General features: G+C 42.4%; 1 long non-coding RNA gene across 1 annotated transcript; it reads right to left on the minus strand.

Moving 5' to 3' along the window:
- Positions 1-3,336: 3,336 nt before the first annotated feature.
- LOC143998392 (uncharacterized) lies at positions 3,337-9,945 on the minus strand. The gene is made up of 3 exons (XR_013277902.1): positions 9,712-9,945; positions 9,372-9,414; positions 3,337-5,209 (listed from the first exon to the last, which is right to left on the minus strand). It is a non-coding gene; the product is annotated as an uncharacterized LOC143998392 (long non-coding RNA).
- Positions 9,946-11,049: the final 1,104 nt, after the last annotated feature.

Here is an 11,049-nt window from a genome sequence, read left to right on the forward strand (position 1 = left end):
TACACCTGAAGTACCGACGGCCTATTTCAATTCTTGAGACCCTAACATGCCAGAAAAGTACAAATACCCCCCAAATGACCCCTTTTTGGAAAGAAGACATTCCAAGGTATTTAGTAAGAGGCATGATGAGTTTTTTGAAGTTGTAATTTTTTCCCACAATTCTTTGCAAAATCAAGATTTTTTTACTTTTTTTTTTTTTTTCACAAAATTGTCATATTATCAGTTTATTTCTCACACAGCATATGCATACCACAAATTACACCCCAAAACACATTCTGCTATTACTCCCGTGTACGGCGATACCACATGTGTGAGACTTTTACACAGTGCGGCCACATACAGAGGCCCAACATGCAGGGAGCGCCATCAGGCGTTCTGGAGCACCCAGGACAATTCTGACATTTCTCTCCTACATGTAAAAATCATCATTTATTTGCTAGAAAATTACATCGAATCCCAAAACATTATATATGTTTTTTTAGCAAACACCCTGGAGAATACAATGGTGGTCGTATTTGCGCAGCAATTTTTCGAATGCTTTTTTTTGGAAAAAAAACTGTTTTGTGCTTAAAAAAAAAAAAAAACACAGTAAAGTTAGCCCAATTTTTGCATAATGTGAAAGATGAAGTTACACCGAGTAAATCGATACCTAACATGTCACTCTTCAAAATTGCACAGGCTCGTGGAATGGCGCCAAACGTCGCTACTTAAAAATCCCCATAGGCGACGATTAAATTTTTTTTTTACTGGTTATATGTTTTGAGTTACAGAGGAGGTCTAGGGCTAGAATTATTGCTCTCGCTCCAACGTACGCAGCGATACCTCACATGTGTGGTTTGAACACCGTTTTCATATGTGGGCGGGACTTACGTATGCGTTCGCTTCTGCATGCGAGCACATGGGGACAGGGGCGCTTTAAAAAAAAAAAAAAATATGTATTGTTCATTTTACTTTATTTATTTTAGTTTGACATTTTTTTCCCCAAAAATAAATTTTTTGATCACTTTTATTCCTATTACAAGGAATGTAAACATCCCTTGTAATAGGAATATGGCATGACAGGTCCTCTTTACAGTGAGATGTGGGGTCAATAAGACCCCGCATCTCACCTCTAAGCTGGGAAGCCTGAAAAAAAAAAAAAAAAAGATTCTGGATTTGATAGTATTGGCGAGTCGGTAGAAGCACCGGAGGGCGGCGGGAGGGGGGGGGGGGTGTCTATGGCTGGGTATTGCAGGGTATCACCGACTATGGCTGGGTATGGCTGGGTATATCAGAGTATGGCTGGGTATCTCAGAGTATGGCGTTGCAGAGTATTGCGTTGCAGAGCATTGCAGGATATTGGAGGGTGTTGCAGAGCATTGCAGAGTGTTGCACGGTATTGGCGGGTGTTGCAGAGCATTGCAGAGTGTTGCAGGGTATTGGTGGGTGTTGCAGAGCATTGCAGAGTGTTGCAGGGTATTGGCGGGTGTTACAGAGCGTTGCAGAGCATTGCAGGATATTGGAGGGTGTTGCAGAGCATTGCAGAGTGTTGCACGGTATTGGCGGGTGTTGCAGAGCATTGCAGAGTGTTGCAGGGTATTGGTGGGTGTTGCAGAGCATTGCAGAGTGTTGCAGAGCATTGCAGAGTGTTGCAGGGTATTGCAGGGTATTGCAGAGTAATGCAGGGTAATGCAGAGTAATGCAGAGTAATGGCAGGGTATTGCAGAGTATTGCAGACTATTGCAGAGTATTGCAGAGTATTGCAGGGTAATGCAGAGTAATGCAGAGTAATGCAGGGTAATGCAGGGTAATGCAGGGTAATGCAGAGTAATGCAGGGTATTGCAGGGTATTGCAGAGTAATGCAGAGTAATGGTAGGGTATTGCAGAGTATTTGCAGGGAATTGAGGGGTTAATTTTCGGTGAGCAGCGATGTGGGCACTGCAGATGCAGCCCACATCGCTGCTGACACCGATCTCCTCCCCCTCCGCTGTTCCGATCGGTACAGAGAGGGGGAGGGAGGAACCGGCGTCATAACATGACGCCGGTTTGTTTACAAGTGATCACTCCGTCATTTGACGGAGCGATCACGTGGTAAACGGCCGCGACGAGCGGCCGTTTACCGTGATCCATGATGCGCCGGGTCCTGTGGACCCGGCGGTCACGGATGCTCTCGAGTGCGCGCCCCAGGGGGCGCGCGAGAGCGGAATTCTGGGAGGACGTCATATGACGGCCTCCCACAGGACCCGGCGGTCACGGATGCTCTCGAGTGCGCGCCCCAGGGGGCGCGCGAGAGCGGAATTCTGGGAGGACGTCATATGACGGCCTCCCACAGTTAAGAAACCGCCCTAAAGCCGTCATTCGGCTATAGGGCGGTTATTAAGTGGTTAAAGGTCTATTTCTGTGTCAAAGTGGCATAAGAGTCAGAGTATTTAAAGATGATCCACGGCTGCCATAATGTATTGAATTTTTCTGTATTCCCTTGTGTTGTTGCCCTAACCTCCCCCATGCCTTTGAGGAGATGTATCTCTTCCAGCCACTTTGATTGTGGGTGCGGTGGTGTCTCTCCAGTGCATCGGTATCACTGTTTTTGCTGCTGCTTAAGAATCTGGTCAAGGAATTTTTGTATTTTCTCAAGGTGCAATTGGTAATATTTATAAGACAGTAAGCGGCATCTAAATGGATTTAAATTTTTGTAATGTATTTTATAATCTTGATTACTTGGATCCAAAAGGGTTTAATCAAGCCACATTCCCACCAGATATGGTAGAGAGTACCTTCTTCCTGGTTGCAGTGCCAGCAATTTCCAAGAACTGTCGAAAATCATTTGTGTAATTTGTTTGGCGTTATGTACCAATTTGTTAAGATTTTAAAAGATGTTTCTTGCAAACTCACACTGATTGCACATTTGTGAGCAAATACACAAGCTTGTAGCCATTGATCTCTTGTAAAGGATCTGTTTAGGGTTGCTTCCCAGAAGGTTTTGTATCTGTTCGGTTCCTGTAAATCATAGGAGGTATAGGTTAATGAAATGTTCTTGGTCGTGGTAGCCATGAAACATATAGTTTCGAAGGGTGTTAAGGGTCTAGTAAAAATGCTTTTGTCTCTGAATGTTTGTGATAAAGTTGTGTATTTGTTGATATTCCCTGTTGTGTAGGGGTGTTTGTCCTAACTCTTTTTGTAAATCTGATTGAGACTTAATTTCGTTATTCTTTAAACAGCGTGTGACCAGAAGAGGTGTGCTTCTGTTGCAAAGAGATTGTATAGAGCAGTGATGGCGAACCTTGGCACCCCAGATGTTTTGGAACTACATTTCCCATGATGCTCACCTACACTGCAGAGTGAATGAGCATCATGGGAAATGTAGTTCCAAAACATCTGGGGTGCCAAGGTTCGCCGTCACTGGTATAGAGCCATCCATTCCCGAAGGAAAATCTGGATTTGATGTCAGTGGGGTTAGTGGCCCTAGTGAGGAAGTGAGTGGGTGTCTCTGAGTGATTGTTTGTAGGTTTTTTAGTGTTGCCCCTTTGAGGGGGTGTTGTTTTAATTGTTTTGGGCAGAGTTTCCAAGGTATTCATGGAGTGTGTGATGTCGGGATAGGTCCTATGTTGTTTTCCAGCCCCACCCAATCTTTATTCTCTTTGTGGCAAGTCCAATCAATGATTCTAGTTAGTTGTGTGGCTAAATAATCATTTTTAAAATTAGGAAAACCCATGCTTCCATTTTGTTTATTCATGGTAAGTAGGTTTAGACTGATTCTGGGTTTTTTGGAGGCCCAAAGGAATTTTCTTAACAGAGTATGTAGTGATTTAAAGAAACTTGAGGGTAGTAGTATGGGTATTGTTTGGAAAAAAGTATAGTATTCTGGGTAGAATTGACATTTTTATTATGGCCGCCCTACCAAACCATTATAAATATTTCAGTGTCCATTTCTCAATGTCTTTGTTAATATTTTGTAAAAGTGGTTGAAAGTTAGCTTTATACATTGAATCTAGTTTTTGGGTTAATTGTACTCCCAAGTATGTGAGGGATGTTGTTTCCCATTTGAATTTGCAGTTGTTTTTTTTGTTGTTTAGTGTGGTTTCCGGAAGTGTCAGATTCAGTGCTTCGGATTATTGGTAATTAATTTTGAAATTTGATATACAGCTATATTTGGAGAATACGTTACATACATTGGGCATGGTGATATATGGTTGCGATATGAAGAATAATAAATCGTCAGCGTATGCTGCGCATTTGTATATTTTGTTTTTGACATTGAATCCATGAATGTCAGGTATTTTATTTACAGTGCGAATTAGAGGTTTCTAGGTGAGAATGAATAGTAGGGGCGATAGTGGGCATCCCTGTCTTGTCCCATTTTGAATCTTTACTTTGTCAGATAATGTTCCATTTATTTTAATTTGTGCTGTCGGGTTGTAGTACAAGGTCTTTATCCAAGTTATCATGTGGGTTTTTAGTCCGATATGGGAGCATGTGGCAAATTACAAGTCCCATGACATTCGGTTGAAGGCTTTCTCCGCATCGGTTGATAGTAACAAGCCTTCGTTTTTATCTACGTGTGTTTTATGTATGAGATTCATGGCTTTTATTACATTATCTTTGGCTTCTCTGCCAGGCATGAATCCCACCTGTTCTGGTCCTACTAGTTGGTTCAATAATGGTCTAAGTCGATTGGCTATTATTTTTGCATGTATTTTCAGGGAGATTGGTCTGTAATTGGTACAGTCTGTTGGCTCTTTATTTGGTTTGGGCAAGTCTTCAGTAATAGCATGTGGGTTCTTTAGTGAGTTCAGTGTCTTGAGAAGGTGTGGTATCAGAATGTTGGAGAAGGTCTTGTAGTAATGGGCTGTGAGGCCATATGGTCCTGGGCTTTTCCCTGATTTTAGAGATTTAATAGCTTCAGTCAGTTCAAGTTCTGTTTTTGGTTCCTTTAAAGCTTGTGTATCTATGTCGTTCAGAGTGGGGAGGCCATTATCTGTAAGGAATTTGTGAATTATTTCTGTTCTTGATCCTGTAAGGTCTTTGGGTTTGTGTGAGGGTGGTTCTTTTTCTGCTTCTCTCTTTTTTGCAGCCCCCAGCACTTCCACATTCTATCCAAAAATAGCAAAACATATTTTGGCTTTATGCACGCTTTAACTTTTACCAGAAGAGTTTATATTTCTTTAGTTGGTTGTTTTCATCTTTGGTTCATCATGTTAATTGACAGTGCCTGTGCCAGGTTTACATTTTCTATAAAAAAAAAAGACTTCTTTTTGTAAGATACATGGCACCTTTTTTCTGCATGATATCTATAGAATGAAGTATATCCAGTACTTATAAAGAATAAGTCTATTATCTAATTTTCATGTTACCAGCAAGGAGACAATAGGCTGATTGTATGCATTAAAGGAGATAAAAGTAAAGATGAGTAAGAGGTCATGCCTGCTGAATTATCTCAGGAATTCTAGAGGGATGTCCTACATAACTCTCACATGACATAGTTAGCCTTTTCTTCTGAATGTCTAGAATGTGAGGGATGGGATAAGAGGTGTTTTTTTTACATGTCACAGGATCAATATGAACTGTTACCATGGAATTTAGTAAAAGATTTCAAAGTATTAAAGTGTATATAAAGCCCAGAATAAAAATTCAATATATTGCAGCTTACTGGTTCTCAGATGTGGTGGATGCATTTGTTTTCTATTTGAAGGTCCTTTTTTGTTTGTTTTCACCTGGTGATCCAGCCTGTAATCTGGTGATCCTGCCCTGTCCCAGGGTGGTAAAACTTACTCACCATACTATTTCTATGGACGAGCAGTGTGCAGGCAGGTGAAGATTCCGCCCTCCATTCTGTAGGGGACACTGTGTCATTAATACAGATGGAGTGGAGTCTGTAAGGGGAAAGGACCCCTTGTGGAGTCCATCAGGGTTTCAGAGAAGCCCGCTGTCCTATTGACAGGCTCCAGCCTCTGAAGACCTCAGTTGGCCATCTTGACTAGGAAACCTATATATAAGGTCTCCTGTGTCATTAGGGCATGCCTGGGGTGGGGGACCAGGGATAGAGCCCCGCTGGCTAGGGAAAGTGATTAGTGCAGGGAGAGGTTCCTGAGGCAGAACAGGAACTATGTTTGAAGAATGGCTGCGTCCCAGTATCCAGAAAAGCCACGCAGGGCACCCTTTAGTAGCCGTAGAGTGCAACCCAGTGCACAGCAAAGCACCACCCCTCCAATGGAAGCCGTTCTTCAGTACCGCAGGCCTCAAACCCAGTAATAATGTGGGCTAATGATTGTTGCATTGCCATATACCAGTGTACAGTTAATCTAAAGTAGTCATCATTAAATTACGGTCCGTGGTCTGAACTCAGACTGAGCTTGGTTGCTGGTGACTATCTCGCGGCTTCTGGCTCTCGCTCCTCGCCTGCCCTCAAGGTATGTAGGGTGCGTACTTCATTGATATTTATAGTAGTACGCTGATGGCCACACTTTCTGTTAAGGGGCATGCTGATGGGTACATTTTATGTTAAGGGGCAGGCTGAGGGGAACATTTTATGTCACAGTTCACTCTGATGTGCACAGTTTATGTTGTGCCCACCAGTGTGCCCCTTAACATAAAATGTGCCCATCAGCATGCCCCCTTATTTTATGTTAAGGGGCACACTGATGGGCATATTGTATGTTAAGGGGCACGCTGATGAGTACATTTTATGTTAAGGGCCATTCTGATGGGGACATCTGATGTAAGGGGGCACTCTAACGGAAAGCCTGATGTAAGGTGGCACTGTGATGGGGACAACTGATGTAAAGGGGCACTCTGATAGGCAAACCTAAGACGGCACTCTGATGGGAACACATTACTTAAGGGTGCACCCTGATGGGGACACCTGATATAAGGGGGTAGTCTGACAGGGGCAACTGATTTATGGGGGTAATCTGAAGGGGGCACACAATATAATGATTTACTCTGGTGCGGGCACCTGATGTAAGGGGGAACACTAATGGGGACATTTACAGAGTATTACAAAAGAGATTTCATCTCCAAATACGGAAAGGCTTCTTTACAGTAAGAACTGTGAAAATGGGGAATAGACTCCCTCAAGAAGGGGTTCTGGCCAGCTCAGTAAATTGTTTTAAGAAAGGCCTGGATTAGTTCCTAGATACACATAATACAACTGGATACTAACATATATAGGTAAAGTTGATCCAGGGAACATCCAATTGCTTCTTGCGGGATCAGAAAGAAAAAAGTTCCCCTGCTGGAGCAAATTAGATCAAGCTTTCTTGTTTTCTTTGCCTTCCCCTGGATCAACTGTGGCCATAGTATTGAATATATAGGATTATATTAATTTTGCACTCCTGTGACCCGTTTTTAGCAGAAAGCGCACTGAAGTCACAGTAATCAGTACAGGCACTGTGTCATTGTGACAATAAAGTGTGGATCTGACTGATGCCCATCTCAGCCTCTCAGCGAGCTGCTGAGAGGCTGAGACAGCCACTCCCCGCCCCTCCACAGCTCAGCGCTCCAGTGAGCATCGAGGTGCAGAGAGGAAAGCTGCTGATTGACAATCAGCAGCTCTCCGCTCGGAGTTCTGTGAGAACCGAGCCACTGGAGGTGGCTCGGTTCTCAGTGAAGAGGCGCTGGGGGACAGATTCAACATTGGAACGATGCTGCATCCACCTAGGTAAGTATGAATGGGCAATTCTTGTGGATTCAGATCTGAAACACTTTATATTCCACCACTGAATAGGGAATTATAGCACAGTACATTACGAAAGTGGCACTAAGAGTGGAGGAACTCTTGGGGATTGAGCTCTAGTGCATGGTCCCTATGTGGAGAAGGCATAACTCCCAACTTTTGAACTTTAGAATGAGGGACACTTGAAGGAGGAAGTGACCAATGGCACACTGCGTGCACTGCGTGCACTGCAGCAAAAGTGGGTGTGGTGCAGAGTGACAGTAGGACAGGCAGTAGGACACTGAGGATCAATGCAGCCTCCCTCTGTCCATCAAATGCAGCTTTACTGTGCCTGTGAATGCAGCATTACTGTGCCTGTGAATGCAGCATTACTGTGTCCATCAATGCAGCCTCACTGTGCCCATGAATGCAGCCTCACTGTGCCAATGAATGCAGCCTCACTACCCATCAATGCAGCCTCACTACCTATCAATGCAGCCTCACTGCCCATCAATGCGGCCTCACTGCCCATCAGTGCAGCCTCACTGCCCATCAATGCACCCTAGTTCCTACAGCATCTAGTGTTGGTTTTAGCAGGACACTTACAGCCCAATCGGATAATCCCCTGCAATCGGACCTGTCTACATACATGCAACAATCACCTGACAGTGAAGGTATGTCTTTACAACAGTCCTTTCGGAAAGCAGAAAGCCTGATGGCTAATTAAATTTGAACTTTTTGGGACATTAAAACCCTCAAAGAATATCTCACAATGGAGTGTATACCTCGAGAACTGAGGATCAAAAAATTCCCTACATCAGAGCTATTTTTGCATGAAAAAAGAATGGACGGACACAACTACAGAGTGACATATCTACAATTCAGCACGAATTACCCAAATTACAAGGCCACAGCAAATACTCAGAATTTGATGATAGAATGAGCATAAAACATAATAAATTAGAAAACAATGTCATTGCTGGAAAAAGTGAAAAGATGGATAGAGATTGCGTTGATTACGCCAGCAACACTGTTTATACATGGAAAAAACCCACCTTTGGTCATCCACGCAACAGGTTAGCTTTTCAGATCCAGAAAGCAAATCTTTCAATAACACCAGGCAAGGACCGCATCTGACTCCTCACCTGAGACAACAAGTCGCCAAGGAACTAATAATCACACAGCCTTTAAACAGGGAACCCGAGGTTATGGCAAAAAGAAAAAGCAGAGCGGAGGAAGACAAGGAGAGGGGGCAGGAACCACCGAATGCACCGACGGTAACAAATATCACCTGCGGAACAGACAGCTGTAAAGCCTGCTAACATTCTCAATTTATCCAAGCAAGAAATGAAAGATGCAGAAGCCACTCTGTTATCAAAAGGACTTGATTTTTGTCCAAATAACCATTTTGATCCCTTCAGCACTATTTTGGATGGTAACAAATTTGTCCGTTCCCTAACTTTAAGGAAACATTATTATGAAGTGTCAGTACCCCCATATGATGCAATGGCCAACGGTGAGTAATTTCCTTCTCCCTCTCCTCCTTCTCCACGTTTGTTCATTGACATGTGTGCATTGAATGATTTAACAGAACTAGCTTTTGAATCCGATCCTTGCCACACTGAACCTAGATTTTCATCATGTATACCGTTTAAACTGAAATCAGATTTCTATACAGTAGGTTCGCGTGGCAAGGATATGGATTTATTAAAGATATTAATCAAGAGGGATTTGACTTACCTTTCCCGAAAGTCTGCAACACAGGTCATGCAGGATAATCTCACTGCAGATGAGAAAATAACGTTAAAAATTCTTAAAGATGATGACAGCATAGTCATTAAAAATGCAGACAAGTGGCGATCAGTAGTCATTATGGATAGCGAAGCTTATAGGATTGGGTCCATTTGCCAGTTATCCGACCGTGCAATATACATACGTCTTAAAGGCGAGCCCACACAATCATTTACCAAAGAATTATCATCACTATTGGTTAGAGGAGTCACAGACGGCATTTTTTCAAAAAAAGAAAGAAACATGTTCATCCCAGAACATCCCATCAAACCTATTTTCCATTTTTTACCTAAAGTTCATAAAGAATGTAGTCCTCCAACAGGCAGACCAATTGTAGCCAGTATAGGTTCACTTAATAAATGTTTAGGCCAATGGATTGATCATCATTTACAGCCCTTAGTGGTTGCATTGCCAGGTTACTTGAGGGACACTAAACACCTCCTAATTAAACTTAGGGATTTCAAGTGTGATGATTGATATAGAAGGGTGACATGCGATGTTACAAGTCTTTATTCATGCATCCCCCACTCCTTGGGACTAATACCTGTGTCATTGTTCCTGTCTAATTATAGTGGTTATTCTTTATCTTATCAGGAGTTCATTTTACAGTGTTTAGAATATCTTCTCACGCACAATTACTTCATGTTTGGCGGTGACTATTACCTGCAAAAATGCGGGGCCTCAATGGGAGCTAAGTTCACCTTCTCCCTTGCCAATCTCTATATGGGATGGTGAGAGAGGTCCCATATCTTTTCATGTGATAGTCCCGTCGTACTGATACCCTATTTTACTGTCGCTATATAGATGACCTGCTATTTATAGCCTCTGATAGGGCTGGTAGTTTGGATGATTGATTGTCATACTTGAATGACAACAATCTAAATCTAAAATTTACTGGCGACAGCAGTTCTATGTCCATCAACTATTTAGATGTTCATTTAGAAGGAAAAAATGGTAAAGTGACATCAAAGATTTTTAGGAAACCTATAACAGGCAACACACGGGGTGATTCAAGTCACCCAAAACATACCCTAAGAGGAACCTCTGTAGGACAATTTTTGGGATTAAAGAGGATTTGTAGTGAAGACAAGGATTATAGACATGAAGCAAAGGTCATGTTTAGACGTTTCAAAGATAGGGGTTATCCTAGCAAAATTCTGCATAGAGCTATGAATATTGCTGCAAATACCCCATGAGAACATCTACGGAAAGATAAAACAAGCAATAGAAAAAGAAATCGATCGCGTACCAATTCTACTCTCCAAACCCCTGTTTTTTTCTACCCCCCATAGTAGTGAGTACAACAAGATAAAAAATATAGTTTTGAAATACCTACCAATCTTATCCAATGACCCCATTTACGCTGAAATTTTGTCTAAAGGAGTGAAAACCGTATCACGCAGTGCCCCCACATTGGGTAGAACTTTGTCACCTAGCCTATATACAAGTAAGCACCCACAGCAACATTGGTTGCAATTTAAAGGCACCTTTTGTTGTGGATCAAATGGGTGTCTATGCTGTAAACATGTTCTAAAGGCATATACTATGTGAAACAAAAAAGGGAGATACTATACAAGCAATGACCTCAGACAAATTCTCAAGAATTACACCTTTTATATATCGCAAC

Source organism: Lithobates pipiens, unplaced genomic scaffold (genome assembly GCF_037356315.1).
Source record: "Lithobates pipiens isolate NorthernLeopardFrog02 unplaced genomic scaffold, aLitPip1_a1.2 Scaffold_19, whole genome shotgun sequence".
Classification (NCBI taxonomy): Eukaryota; Metazoa; Chordata; class Amphibia; order Anura; family Ranidae; genus Lithobates; species Lithobates pipiens.